Raw genomic sequence first — 14,458 nt, forward strand, 5'->3', positions numbered from 1 at the left:
ACCACGCTGCCACTTCGCGTGGCGACGGAGTTTGTGATCACCCTGAAGATGATCATTTTTTCGTTGTTGATACGGAAGCTAAACAGATCGTAAATTCGAAATTCGACCAATGGAAAATCCGGACTGGAATGACGACGATATAATGAGAAGAGAAAAGGATAGATTGCTTCTCACTGTAAAGTGGAAATGATGAGTCGCACAGAAAAAATAGTGCTAGACAATTAAACTTTCGGCCAGAACCTTCTTCTGAATTAGACAACATACACACACACACACATTCACGCACATGAAACACACGCACAAGACCACTATCTCTGGCTGCATGACATGTGCGTGTGAGTTGCATCTGCGTGAATGTGGAGGCCTTCTGGTCGAAAGCTTACTTGTCTAGCAGTATATTTGCTGTGCGTCTCTGCGACTCATCAACTTCTCCATATGGGTAGTGGCAATCTGTTCCTTTCAGAACAGAAAATCGTTGATATTAGCACAAAATAACGCCAAGTGGGCACTGTAGATTGTTTTCCAGAGTATGCGAAAGGTAGTCATTACTTTTTACCTGTCAACTGAAAAAATGGATTTAGGTAATTAATATTTTTGTTTGCTTGTAAGAAAATGTCTGCAGCCCTGGCACAGTACAGTACCGTAGCGCTATGCTACAGAATCCGAAAGGAAACGCAGAGTGTTGGTAAAGTACAGATGGACTGCGCCATTTCGTTCCGAATTCTGTAGCTGCTAGGGTAATGTAATGTTCAGGTACTGCACCTTCCTGCAAAAGAACAAACAAAAAAAAAAAATGACACTGAGCACTATGCGACTTAACTTGTAATGTCATCAGTCGCCTACAACTTAGAGCTACTTAAACCTAACTAACCTAAGGACATCACAGACATCCATGCCCGAGGCAGGATTCGAACCTGCGACCGTAGCGGTCGCTCGGCTCCAGACTGGAGCGCCCAGAACCGCACGGCCACTCCGGCCGGCGAAAAAGAAAAAATTAGTTACTTGAATCAATATTTATATGCAGTACTTAAAATGACTGCTTCTCATATTTGTAGGTATGGGTACATACACGAAGGTGAAAAAAATCGTGGGGAACTTACAAATATCGTGTCGGGCCTCCTTTTGCCAGGAGCAGTGCAGGAGGTCGACGTAATACGGACCCGGCAAGCCGTTGGAAGTCCCCTGCAGAAATACTGAGCCATGCTTTTTCTATAGTCCGCCATGATTGCGGAAGTGTTGCCGGTGCAGGTTTGAGTGCACGAACTGACCTCTAAATGTCCCTTAAATATTCGATGCGATTCATGTCGGGCAATGTGTGTGGTCAAATCATATCGCTCGAATCGTTCAGGATTTTCTTCAAACCAACCGAGAACAATTGTGGCCCGGTGACATGACATTGTTGTTTGGGAATATAAAGTCCATGAATGGCTGTAAGTGGTCTCCAAATAGCCGAACACAGCAGTATACCGTAACTGATCGGTTCAGTTGGACCAGAAGACGGAGTTCATTTCAGTCCGGAACCACGCTGCTGCTACGGTTACAGGTTCGAATCCTGCCTCGGGCATGGGTGCGTCTGATGTCCTTAGGTTCGTTCGGTTTAAGTAGTTTTAAGTCCAGGGAACTGATGACCTCAGAAGTTAAGTCCCATAGTGCTGTGAGCCATTTGAACTCAGTCCATTCTATGTAAATACAGTCAACATCACTACGGAGCCACTAGCAGCTTGTACGGTGCCTTGATGACAACCTGGGTCCACGGCTTCGTGGAATCTGCGTTACACTAGAACCCTACCATCAGCTCTTACCGACTGAAGTCAAGACTCACCTGACCACACGACGCTTTTCCAGCCGCCTAGGTTCGAATCGATGTGGGTAAGAACCCAGGAGACGCGCTGCAGGCTACATCGTGGTGTCAGCAAAACCTCTCGAATCGGTAGAGTGGTGCTAGAGCCCATTAACGTCAAATGTCGCCAAACTTTTCTAACGGAAACGTTCGTCGTATGTCCCACTTCGATTTCTGCGATTATTTCAAAGTGCTGCTTGTCTGTTAGCACTGAAAACTTTCCTCAGACAGCTCTCGGTCATTAACGTAAGAATATCGGCCACTGCGCAGCTCGTGGTGAAATACACTACTGTACATTAAAATTGCTACACCAAGAAGAAATGCAGATGATAAGCGGGTATTCATTGCACGGATATATTATACTAGAACTGACATATGATTACATTTTCACGCAATTTGGGTGCATAGATCCGGAGAAATCATTACCCAGGACAATCACCTCTGTCCGTAATAACGGCCTTGATACGTTTGGGCATTGAGTCAAACAGAGCTTGGATGGCGTGTACAGGTACAGCTGCCCATGCAGTTTCAACACGATAGCACAGTTCATCAAGAGCAGTGACTGGCGTATTGTGACGAGCCAGTTGCTCGGCCACCATTCACCAGACGTTTTCAATTGGTGAGAGATCTGGAGAATGTGCTGGCAAGGGGAGCAGTGAACATTTTTTGTTTCCAGAAAGGCCCGTACGGGATCTGCAACATGCGGTCGTGCATTATCCTGCTGAAATGTAGGGTTTCGCTGGAATGGAATGAAGGGTGGAGCCACGGGTCGTAACACATCTTAAATGTAACGTTCACTGTTCAAAGTACCGTTAATGGGAAAAAGAGGTGACCGAGACATGCAACCAATGTCACCCCATACCATCACGCCGGGTGATACGCCAGTATGACGATGACCAATACACGCTTGCTATGTGCGTTCACCGCGATGTCGCCAAACATGGATACGACCATCATGATGCTGCAAACAGGAACTGGATTCATCTGAAAAAAATGACGTTTTGCCACTCGTTGAGTACACCATCGCAGGGGTTCCTTTCTGTGATGGAGCGTCAAGGTAACCACAGCCATGGTCTCCGAGCCGTTAGTCCATATTGCTGCAAACGTCGTCGAAGAGTTCGTGCACATGGTTGTTGTCTTGCAAACGTCCCCATCTGTTGACTCAGGAATCGAGACGTGGCTGCACGATCCGCTACAGCCATGCGAATAAGATGCCTGTCATCTCGACTGCTAGTGATACGTGGCCGTTGGGATCGAGCACGGCGTTCCGTATTACCCTCCTGAGCATACCGATTCCATATTCTGCTAACAGTCATTGGATCTCGACCAACGCTAAAAACAATGTCGCGATACGATAAACCGCAAACGCAATACGCTACAATCCGACCTTTATCAAAGCAGGAAACGTGATGACATCACAACAACGTTTCACCAGGCAACGCCTGTCAACTGCTGTTTGTGTATGAGAAATCGGTTGGAAACTTTCCTCATGTAGGTATTGCCACCGGCGCCAACCTTGTGTGAATGCTCTGAAAAGCTAATAATTTGCACATCACAGCAACTTCTCACTGTTGGATAAATTTCGTGTCTTAGTGGTGTAGCAATTTTAATGGTTAGTAGTGTATAATGCCTGATATTAGATGTTCTCGGCACGCACTTGACACTGTGCATGTCGGATTATTGAATCCGCAACGTATTCGGGATTGGAATGTCTCATGCGTCTAGCTCGTATTAGCATTATGCCTTCAAAGTCTGTTAATTTCCGTCGTGTGGTGACCATCACGTCGGGAACGTTTTTACGTGAGTCACCTGAGTACAAATGACAGCTGCGCCAACATACTACCCTTTTATACATTTTGTACGCGAAAGTACCGCCATCTGCATACGTTGATGTCGCTATCCTATGAATTTTGTCATCTCAATGTGTTTTAGTATTTTTATAATGCTTCTCCGTTTTGTACATTTGCGTTACTGTTTATTTTTTTTATTTTTTATGCGTACAGTCGTAGAGATGAAAGTCAGCTCGTAACAGAGGCCGCCACAAAGTACGCGCCGGCAGTACGTCCTGCGACCACCGGCTCGGAACCTCGTCCCGCGCAGCGCAAAGCTGGCTGGGTCCCGTGACGTCACGGCGGGGGAGCGCCCGCGGCGCGGCGGGAGTATTCGTGAATGGGGGCCGGCCGGTCCTGGCGGCGGCGAACCAGAGGCGGCGGCGGCTGCGGCAGTCGCTCGGCGGACTGCGAGCCGGCCGGCGGGCGCCCAGGCGGCTGCGGTCTCGCCGCTTCTGTGCGCGGAGCGGGCGTGCGAGTGCGTGGCGTGGCGTGGCGTGGCGTAGTGCGACACTGTGCGACGGCGGCCGCGGGGACCGCCGCCATCTCGGTTAGTGCTTGCGTGTGACGGTGCTCAGTGGTAATGCTCCAGGCCTCCCCTTTCATTGGGCTCGGGGATAGTTAACGCCGCAGGTGGCTGCACACTAGTGGTTCCCGTGACGTCTGACTGCGATGCTCCCCCACACTTCGCTCTTCACCCTCGTAGCTGCGTTTACCGCACTAAGTGAATCACATTTGGATCGCAGAGACCTTGCCAATCCTTCACTTTACGCTCTCAGTACAAACAATGCGAGATGGCTACACAGTCATAATATCTCCATTTGATAACGACGTCCCCAAACGTCGCTGTTCGCCCTTCTCGTTGTGTTTCCTCCACAAAGATAATTACAAGTAGCTCCTAGCCAGTTCTAAAGCAAAAATATTCCTTGTAAACAACTGGAGACCGACACATCATTGTCTGCCACTCCGACACAGTGCCGAAGAATACTCATCTATCAAGTTTTGGGAATGAGGCGGTGCGAATTCATACGCTTCCACCTACATTCCGTGTTCGTACCTTTCAGAGATGACCCGAGTGAGGCAAGAGTCAGTTCCTGGCTCACTGCGGGGATGTGCGGAAGATACGCGCCCGAAATATCTGTGGAAGAGTTCGAATTCACGCCCCTGCACTCTTGAAATTTAATACATTATGCATTAAGGCTTGAAAAGCTAGTAGTGCACACAGGAGATTGTTAATATTCCAGATGATGCCTCAACTGCGCACAGAGATACGGTGATGTCAACTATGTTTTTCAAGACTTCACTTCAGTATTTTGCATAATTACGAGAAAATCGTCAACATCTTTCGGTCGCCAGTTTCTTAGCTGGTAATTTTTACATTTATAATGCTACCATCGTCCCAAATATCCCAGCTTAGTAAGGTACATTGGTGCGTTGGGGCATAATTAACGTGATTCAAAATTCTCGCAGTATCCATACGCAACACATAACAAAATTATCCAAATTTGGCTGTAATTCCTAGCGACTGACATTTCCTGTTTTCTGTCCGAAATTCAGTGTATTAATGTTGCTCTTCAGAAGTTCATTCACCACGAGCTGAGGGTAGATTTTTTAGTTTTACTCTTGTTTCTGAATGTAGTTACCATTAACAGCTTTTAAACGGAAACTATTCACTCTGAGCGCTCACCCCACGCTCCCCTTTAGCAAAATAATAAATGTTCTTCAAACAGTGTTACTACCCGTTTGGCGAACCATACGTCGGACTTCCGCAAATATGCTTATCATTTAGACAGATTTTGTAGAAAAACTGATACTTATATCACATTTTAAAATATGTCTTGGAAAAATCCAGAACATTATTCGACACTTTACAATCGTTTTAATAATACATTCTGATGTAAAATTCTTCGTTTTGTCTAACGTGAAAATTCAACTAAATGTGAGACGTATTAAATGATTCCCATCATAATAAAAAATGAAAATGTTCTGATATCATCATTACCATCACATATCACAGATGATAACGCATTTCGGTCTGCTCTACAGTCTGTTTCTTCCTTCTATGAAATTTATCTCTATCCTTCCGGTTTACAGGTATTACAGAGCATTTCCTTTGTAACTCTGACAGCTAACTGCTAGTACAGAAAATTATTCCCAAAGATACGAAGAGTTTCTTAATTTTTATGTACTCTGGTCTTTCAGATGCAAGAGTCCAGATTAGAAACTCTTTGTTTTCCACATGAATTACTGTATCTCGCTAATAGATTCACGCCGTTGTAGTAAAACTAATGGCAAATTAGATGATAAAATCTGGATACTGTTTTGCAATATTTTATTTTATTAGCATTTGTATATTTCAAATCCCAGTTTCAAGATTAGGGTTTCAATTGACTAGTGGAGTACCTTCACTGCTACGTCAATTTAGTGCAAATGCTTACACGGGTATGTTGCTGCTTCCTTGCGTTCCTATGGCATTAAAATAACAACGAAGGTACCTCAGTACACAGATGAAGCAACGTACTTGGAACTGTTGTTCGAAATGTAACTGCTCAACAAAATGAGCTATTGTATAACTGAAGATGGATTTCACTGCCATCTTTTAAAGAAGAAACCGCTGTGGGTAGCACGAATAATAAAGCAATTCCCTTCCCTCTCGCCCCCAGTCCATCATTGTAAGGAGCACTTCATATCTCAATTTGAACTCCCAGTACTCAGCAGCCTACCGCGCACTTAAATTTTCCAACAGTCCTACTCCATTCGCAGGTAGCTTGCAGTAAGAGAGACTTTTGGTATTCCTCGGTATGAGCCTGAATTTATTTTCTTTTAGCTTCGTTGTCATTCTGTGATATCTGTGTAGGGGAAAGCAGTGAGCCTTTTGAGTCGATTTGTATCGTGAACAGTCGGAGTGTTGGTTAGGACTTTTACAAAATCCTTACAACCACTTCGACGCATTAGTTTTACTTCTCCAACTGACCACAGATTCACAAAACATTACATAAACAAATAATAAACTTAGATCCTTTCTTTTCAGAAATATTTTGTGTCTTGCAAGGAATATCATAACCACATGATAAGCAAAGAGGGAAAATTCGTTTCTGAAAACATGGTAGCAAAATAAATAATGGCTTGCAATAGTATAACAAATTTTTTACCGTATCAGTGCCAAAGAGCTTGAGAGTAAACGCAGATCAATCATGTCGCAGAAGATACTGTCGACTCGAAGACGAGTTCAAAGTGGAACATTATTTTCAGATGTATGGTCACCTACGTCACTTCTCCAACTGAACTGTCGAATTCAGTTAATAGTTGAATAAATAAGCAACGGAGAACTTAAGTACGATATCCAAAAATACCACTCGAAGCCTTCCCAACTAACAAAATTAACTGAGTAAATTTAAAAAATCTTTCTTCCAAGAGTAGGGAAGAGTATTGTACACTGGTACACTTCTCAGACATTCGCCCTGCAGTAGAAGTTTTATAAACTTCCTTACTCCATTTTTAAATCATAGCATTTAATTTTTATGTGTTTCAGCGTTTTTCTGAAATTACAAGAATTACTCCGCAAAATTATGGTTTTTACAAATGTTCAAAGGTACAGCTTGGTCACGTACATAGGAGCAAATATTCTATTAAAACTTAAAAGCGATACTATTTTTAAATCTTGTCATTACTAATCGTCTGTTTGTTACATTGTTACTCTATCACACACCAATAATCAGTAAGAGAAATCAAATTAAGCGGAAATGTTATTGAAAGCCATTTACGCGTTAAATGGATTCTGAAAAACATTGGAAACCAAAACAAATTTATATTCACTAGACTGGTGAAATTGTTAAGACATAAAAAACTCAATTCATCTGAAAGTATCACATATTTCATGGTAAAGAACCTTCCTCTGTTTCAAAGTACACAGTTGTGCACGACCGACCAAGTTGTTTTAACAGTCCACATGTTACATAAATAGTTTTAAAAGTATATAGTAGTTTTCTTTCCAAAGAATTCTCCACCTGAAGAATTAACTACATATTCCAAATACCTTTAACATATTATATAGCACATAAACGAGTAGTGGCGAAATATTTACAAATTCTGCTCAAAACGCAACCTGATGTATAAGAACAACAAAAAGTGTAGATAAAGCCGGGAAGTACTTACGGCACTCTGTGCGCACGTTCCTCCATATGGTTCTGAAATTACTTACTAGACTAAGTTACTGATCAAAAGATATGTGTTCCAAATAAAATATCCTCTAGTACAAAACTCTTTCCGACTTTGCTATCACCATCGTATGCGTCACGTAAGGATCACGTTAAAAGATGAGAGAGGGTTGCACGCGAACGGAAAAAAGGCAGACAGTAACTCTCCCTTCGCTCGGTATGCGAGTCGAATAGGAAAGAAAATCGGTAACACTGGTTCGATGTATCGCTGGCCAAGAGCTGTTAAGTGTTTCGTGGAGTATATATGCAGAAGTGGTTTCGTATAGCCTATTGTCCATTTTATTGAAAACGCTATGCTTTTAAGTCTCTCACCGGCCACGATAATGCACGATCTCTAATTCCCAATGAGAGTCGTAGCTATCCTCTAAGGTGTTGTGTCTCAAGTCGTGGAAAATGCTTCCGCAGTCGAAGCGCAGCACTCCAAAATTGGTCCGCAGCTCGTGGTCATGCGGTAGCGTTCTCGCTTCCCGTGCCCATCTTCCCGGGTTCGATTCCCGGCGGGGTCATGGATTGCCTCTTCCTCGTGATCACTGGGTGTTCTGTGATGTCCTAGGTTAGTTAGGTTTAAGTAGTTCTAAGGTCTAGGGGACTGATGACCATAGATGTTAAGTCCCATAGTTCTCAGAGCCATTTGAACCATTTGAACTCCAAAATTCGTTGAACTTAACAGGAGAGACAAAAATAACAAAATGGCGGCTCAGCGCTGTATACTTCTGTTCCTGCTTAATAAAAACTCTCCCCATTAATAACTGTACAGAGACTGTTTCTAGCGCGTGGCAAATACTAGCAATCAGAGGAGATCAAAAATTTCTGCGTTCTTCTCTTGTGGGCGCTTTTGCTTTATGAAGTTGTGAAAAGCTGATATATGCACTCGTTTGTCAAGAGAATCTTGGCGGAACAGAAACGCGATCAGTGCCAAGTGCGATTCTAGTTAGCACATCCACATGTGGGACACCGCATATATCACGGGGGCAGCTACTGGAACGCCGGGCGACAGGTGTGACGATCTGAAGGAAAAATACACTCGCGTCCATCCGTCTCAGCGCCAAACTCCAGAGGACATCCTTCACGCAAGAGCGCCAATCCTCAGCAAAGTAGCAGACGTTAGCTAAGTCCCCTTACTGAAATCTTCAGCGCTTGCGGTCGATCGAAGGTAAAATTTATACGTGTCTGGGGAAAAGAGAAATCAGATCGGGGAAAATCTCGCGTCATCTGATCTGCACCGTGCCATTCACGCCGGGTATCTAATTCCGTACGATGAGGGCGGCCGCTGCGGAAGACCAGGGAGTTCGATGCCAGAAAACGCAATAGTGGTCAGACAGAGTGTACGTCTCTGATGTAAACCGAGAGAGGTGGGTGATGGGTAGGAGACTGGAATCGTGATCGAGAGGACGGGAGTTTAGTTCTCCTTCTGGCCGCTCGCATTTAGGTTTTACGTGATTTCACTGAAGCAAATGCCAGGATGGTTCCTTCAAAAAGAACGAAGCTGATTTCTACTTACCTTACCCCATCCCAGTCAGAGCTTGTGAAGCAACGACCGCATCATCGACTGGTCGATAACATTAACCTTCTTCCTTTCGCTAACAATTTTCTCCCCCACACCTGTAGGGTGGCTCAAGGGAAGTAGTATATTTCATTTCGTTGATATGAGGTTTAGAGTGTATTTACAGCCACATAACTTACAGATAACTGTTCTACAGATATTTCAGTTACTGAGAAAACTAACAGAAGATTGTTTCTTAGAAAGTACAGTGTGCACAAACGGCTTCCGTCATTGGTCATTGATTGCTGAAAATGTTCGGGGAAACTCATTACGTTCCGAAACGTTTCTTGAGAAATATCCCATATCTCCACCCGTAGTGCGACTTTCATCTCATTAGTGTTGCAGGGTCCCGTGAATTCATTTTCTTTTCCTCGGGATGATCCCACAGAAGAGAATCGAAAGAATCGTGGCCTGAAAGATAAGGCTATCTCGCCGCGCATGGAATATCGTACAATAGTGAGAATAACGATGCGGAGGTGGCTTTCTGTGTAGCTATTGAATTACAGGCCGCATAGGGTGCAGCCCCATCTAGCTACATACGCACCGTGTTTAGAAGGTGGGGTCCCTGCGCCCTTGAAATGATGAAATCGTTAATCATGGCCGCATTCCGCTCGGAATTGACATTCACTGGCCGACCGTTGTCTTAAAGAAAGAAAAGGGGGTAGGGGGTGGGGAGGAATAGCTCAATGATTCCGATGGACGGTCCATTAACATACCGCATGACGAACCTCATGAGTGAACTGGGGACTTGGGTCCGAGTAATGTCGGAAGTTTTGTTTACTAACACACCCACTCAGATGGAAATTTGCCTCACCAGATATTACACGATTTGTCAGAAATGTTTCATTGTCGTCTAATGTGTGCTGTAACGTTGCGCAGAAATTACAAATATTCACTTCACCTCGCGACCGTAGCAGTTGAGCCACTTGCAAATTGTAATGATGAAATTTTAAACACTGTTTCACAATCCTCTGCAAAGACGTGCGATCAATGCATAACGTCGAGGAATGGCAACGGATGGATCGCTCTGGGCTGCGTTGCAGAGCTGCATTCGGCGTTCGATCTGTTGCTTCGTATCCGTTACGTTTCACATTGGTTTCTTACTCCTCTCACGCCACATTTTTATCCACATGGATCTCGTCCTCCTGTGTGGAGCACGGAAAAGACGGTCTCTCCCACGGCGCACTGAGGGCTGGGTCGCCACAACGTTCTGCCCACGACGGAACTCTTACACTGCCTTATTATGCATATGCACTGGCCAACGTTGTGTACCGAACAGAATAATATACCGTGTGGTTCCGAATATATGCGGTAGATGGTGCGGGCACATCCACATTTTAGCAGGGTAGATAACTGAAAATGTAATATTTTCCGTGATGCACCCTCTAACAAATGGTTCAAATGGCTCTGAGCACTGCGGGACTTAACATCTGAGGTCATCAGTCCCCTAGAACTTAGAACTACTTAAGGACATCATACAAATCCATGCCCGAGGCAGGATTCCAACCTGCGACCGTAGCGGTCGCGCGGTTCCAGACTGACGCGCCTACAACCGCTCGACCTCACGGGCCGGGCGCACCCTCTAACAAACTCAACCTCGACAGAAGGAACGAAATATACCTGTACCGGACATGTTGCTTCTTAGTGGTTAAAAAAGGATTTCTGGCATCAAATCGGGGTTTTCAGAAATACCCATTTCGAAAGGACATTTTTTTTCTACAGTAACATTTGCCTTATGCGAAATCACAGCTCCGAAACAAGGGCGCGAGAATAGATGTATGCTGGCCAACGATTGGACAAAGAGTCTGAGGAGACCTTTGGAATGTGTTGACATAGACAAATATCTGTAATAAAGTTGTGTTTTATTAAGGTCTTACGACTTAATCAGAAAATCTGTTCACAATGCTCTAACAGCTTTGGAGCAGCCAGTGGTCATCTTCAGACTGAAGGCACATGCTGCGAGCGGCGGCTGAAGATTCGTTTTACGCTGTGAGCATAATTATAGGAAACAATGGGAATAATAGGTAGAGGGCAATTCTAAGTACCTATAACTACAAAAGTTTTGAACATGGCTGAGTGGTCACCGATTAAAGAACTCGGTTCCAAAAAAGGAGTCTTTTGACCTAGGTTTCGGCACTGTTGTAACTGCCTTCATCATAAGTAAAACTCTAGAATTGGCCAATAACATAGTTACAAAATTATGTGAAAGGAAAAATATTTTAAGCGTAAGTACTAACTAGTAGTAGAAAAAAGAAACAGTACTTACATGTCAAAATATCAAGCCATAAACCTTTCGTCACAAAATTTTTAAATATGTATTCTGTTTTAAAAATTTTGTGACTGTGTTATAGGCCAATTTTAGAGTTTTACTTCTGATGAAGGCACTCATAGCAGTAGGTCAAAAGACTGCCTGTTTTGCGACCGAGGGCTTTAATTTTATCTATAATCACCCTTGCCCAAATTTATGTCGAAAACGCAACGGGAACGTTACGTTGCCGCTCACAGTATATGCCTGCTGTATGAACAAGACCAATGGTTGGCATTGAGAAGTGTTTTTGTGACTTTGTCGTAAAAGTTAAAAGAACGCAGTCCGCCTATAACTTCATCTCCGTCTGCAGTACGTCATTTTTTTCCAAACAGTGACAGGAAACTTTTATTGATCTCCACCACACATTTCAGAGGGTAGTGCCTTTATTTTCAAGTGGATTTATTTAAAACAACGAGGTGTAGGAGACATAAATACCTGGACAGTCGGACAACTGTTTGCGTTAGCATACCGATCCTAGGATTATGGGGTTCACGCCCCGGCCCGGCGGACTGACGACGAGGGCTGGCCTCATCCCCATCCGACTAAGTGAATGCCGGGCTGGTACCCACGTGCCACTTCAGTTACCCGATTCGTCAATATTTAGCAACCTTTCGCACAATCTTCCCATTGCGTAACACTAGAAGCAGACGCTGACAACTGGGAGATACTAATTCTGTCCTGGGAAGGAGGGGGAGGGGAATGAGTGGAGACATATCTGGCCACCCTCTAATCTAAAAATTAATGTGCTGATCCCAGGAAGATATGCGATAAAGGCCAAGAAAACGAGGAGATATGTACACGCCCAATTTCTAGATATGGAGAATGTGCGTAATGTAAATACGAGGTGAAAAGCAACCTGTGACCACTGACGGACAGTGCCACATATTGTCCAGAATAATCGTACGTACAACTCGCCTACATTTCGCAAGTGAAAATAAATGTTCCTGACAATTCAAGCATAATCCTCAGAAACAGTCAGTATAAGTGCCTCGTTACCATTATTGGTGTATCTCAATTGATGTCAAAGACAGTCAGCAGTACCCCGAATCTAAAGCGTTCGCATTTAAAGGTAAATGTCGTGTGGCTAGGGCCTCCCGTCGGGTACATCGTTCGCCGGGTGCAAGTCTTTCGATTTGAGGCCACGTTGGCGACAACACAACAACCAGTCCCTGAGCGGAGAAAATCTCCGTCTCAGCCGGGAATCGAACCGGGGCCCTTAGGATTGACATTCTGCCGCGCTGACCACTCAACTAACGAGAGCGGACAGGTGACAAAAAAAGTCACCCGCATAATTACAGACATGTATAGAACGTAGCAGAAGGTGTCGCTGTTAGGATGATTCGTTGTTCGGTGCTGTTGCTTGTTTGCAGACAAATATAAAATGTATGTTAATTCATGTATATACTCTTCCTCCTCCTCCTTCTTCTTTTCCTCCTCTTCTTTACCATCATCTTTAAGTACCTCCTGTGTACTTTTCCATACTTTACCATAGTTAGTTATAAGTTTCCCTATTGCTCTTAAATGTTTTCAAATGTTATCCATCCATTTTACACTCTTCTGTTCTTATCACTTGGAACCCGACAAGGAACTCTCTCGATCCACATTACGTTTACATCACGACTTAACCATTTCTTTCACTCCGGTCTCTTGTATAATCGATTTCCTAGTTCTGCTGCCTCTCCAAGTAACTTATAACATGCATTTCTACATTGCTTGCAATGCGCAGTTTCTGATTGTTTCGCATTACAACTCCAAACAAAGAATATTTACAAGAACGTGTTTGTAATTTCTTCGCATGTTTCGGAGAGACAGCCGTTTACAAAAAAGTGTTTTACGCTCTGGGTGCGTTGCAGACAGTGGAATGTACATTATACGAATCTAGAAATCGTCAATGTGGTTGCACAGTCTAACTATTATACACTGCGTATGAGAAGAAACAACACGGTTCTTAATAAAAATGAAACAATGCATCTGTGCCTGTTGTGTTAAGAGCGAGAGTGAATTTTTAAGTTGCTTGTTTTTTCCCGTATTCCATGTCTGAGCAGTTTATCACAGTTCGTAGCTCTGATAATTATGGCAACAGTTACTCGTAAACTTTTAGAATCTACATCAAGTACACGTAAAATAACTGACATGTGTGAGTAGCGGAGCTGACAACCGGACCACCCAGTGGCGAGATACATATCAAATTTTGGGGCTAGTGATTAATCACTGAAGCAGGTAATTGCATCTAAAAATAACTTTTGTGCTCTGGACAAAAGGAACAGTATTTCCAGTACACTGATCTCTGCGTTCGTAGTTTATCATGACGTCATTTAGTCATTTGTGCTCCGGTTGTGTTCTCAAAATCTTCTGCAGGTTGGATTCAGTGATGAGGGGGCGTAGCTCCGTCAGAATCAGGGTAGAAAATGATGTGTACAAGTAACGCTTGAGAAGTGAAGTAGTGTAGCATTAGCAACTAGGTGTGTCTCAGAGGTCTTTAGCTATTTCATTCTCTAATGATAAGTGTATTAAAATGTAAAGATATTACAGTTGATTCTCCAAATGAACGGGAAAGGTTCTAAATTTTTTCTTCGCTATTACGTATTTTGGTTCACATAATGTATTTCTACTTTTTAACTGAACAATGCTAACATCTGATCAAAATTTCTTATGACTGGACGTTTTGCTTATGAAATTATATTCACAGTTTTATGACGTTTGATATCGTCTGCAAATTTC

The 14,458-nt window shown here is 43.6% G+C and overlaps 1 protein-coding gene across 1 annotated transcript in view; it reads left to right on the forward strand.

The window, feature by feature from the left end:
• The first annotated feature begins 4,159 nt into the window (after positions 1 to 4,159).
• LOC126267822 (neuropeptide Y receptor type 1-like) overlaps positions 4,160 to 14,458 on the forward strand; it is a 35,441-nt gene continuing 25,142 nt past the window's right edge. The window contains exon 1 of the mRNA XM_049973128.1: positions 4,160 to 4,219. The gene's annotated coding sequence lies outside the window, so the exon portion shown is untranslated. The remainder of the gene's footprint in view (positions 4,220 to 14,458) is intronic.

The sequence above is a fragment of the Schistocerca gregaria genome, chromosome 4 (genome assembly GCF_023897955.1).
Source record: "Schistocerca gregaria isolate iqSchGreg1 chromosome 4, iqSchGreg1.2, whole genome shotgun sequence".
Classification (NCBI taxonomy): Eukaryota; Metazoa; Arthropoda; class Insecta; order Orthoptera; family Acrididae; genus Schistocerca; species Schistocerca gregaria.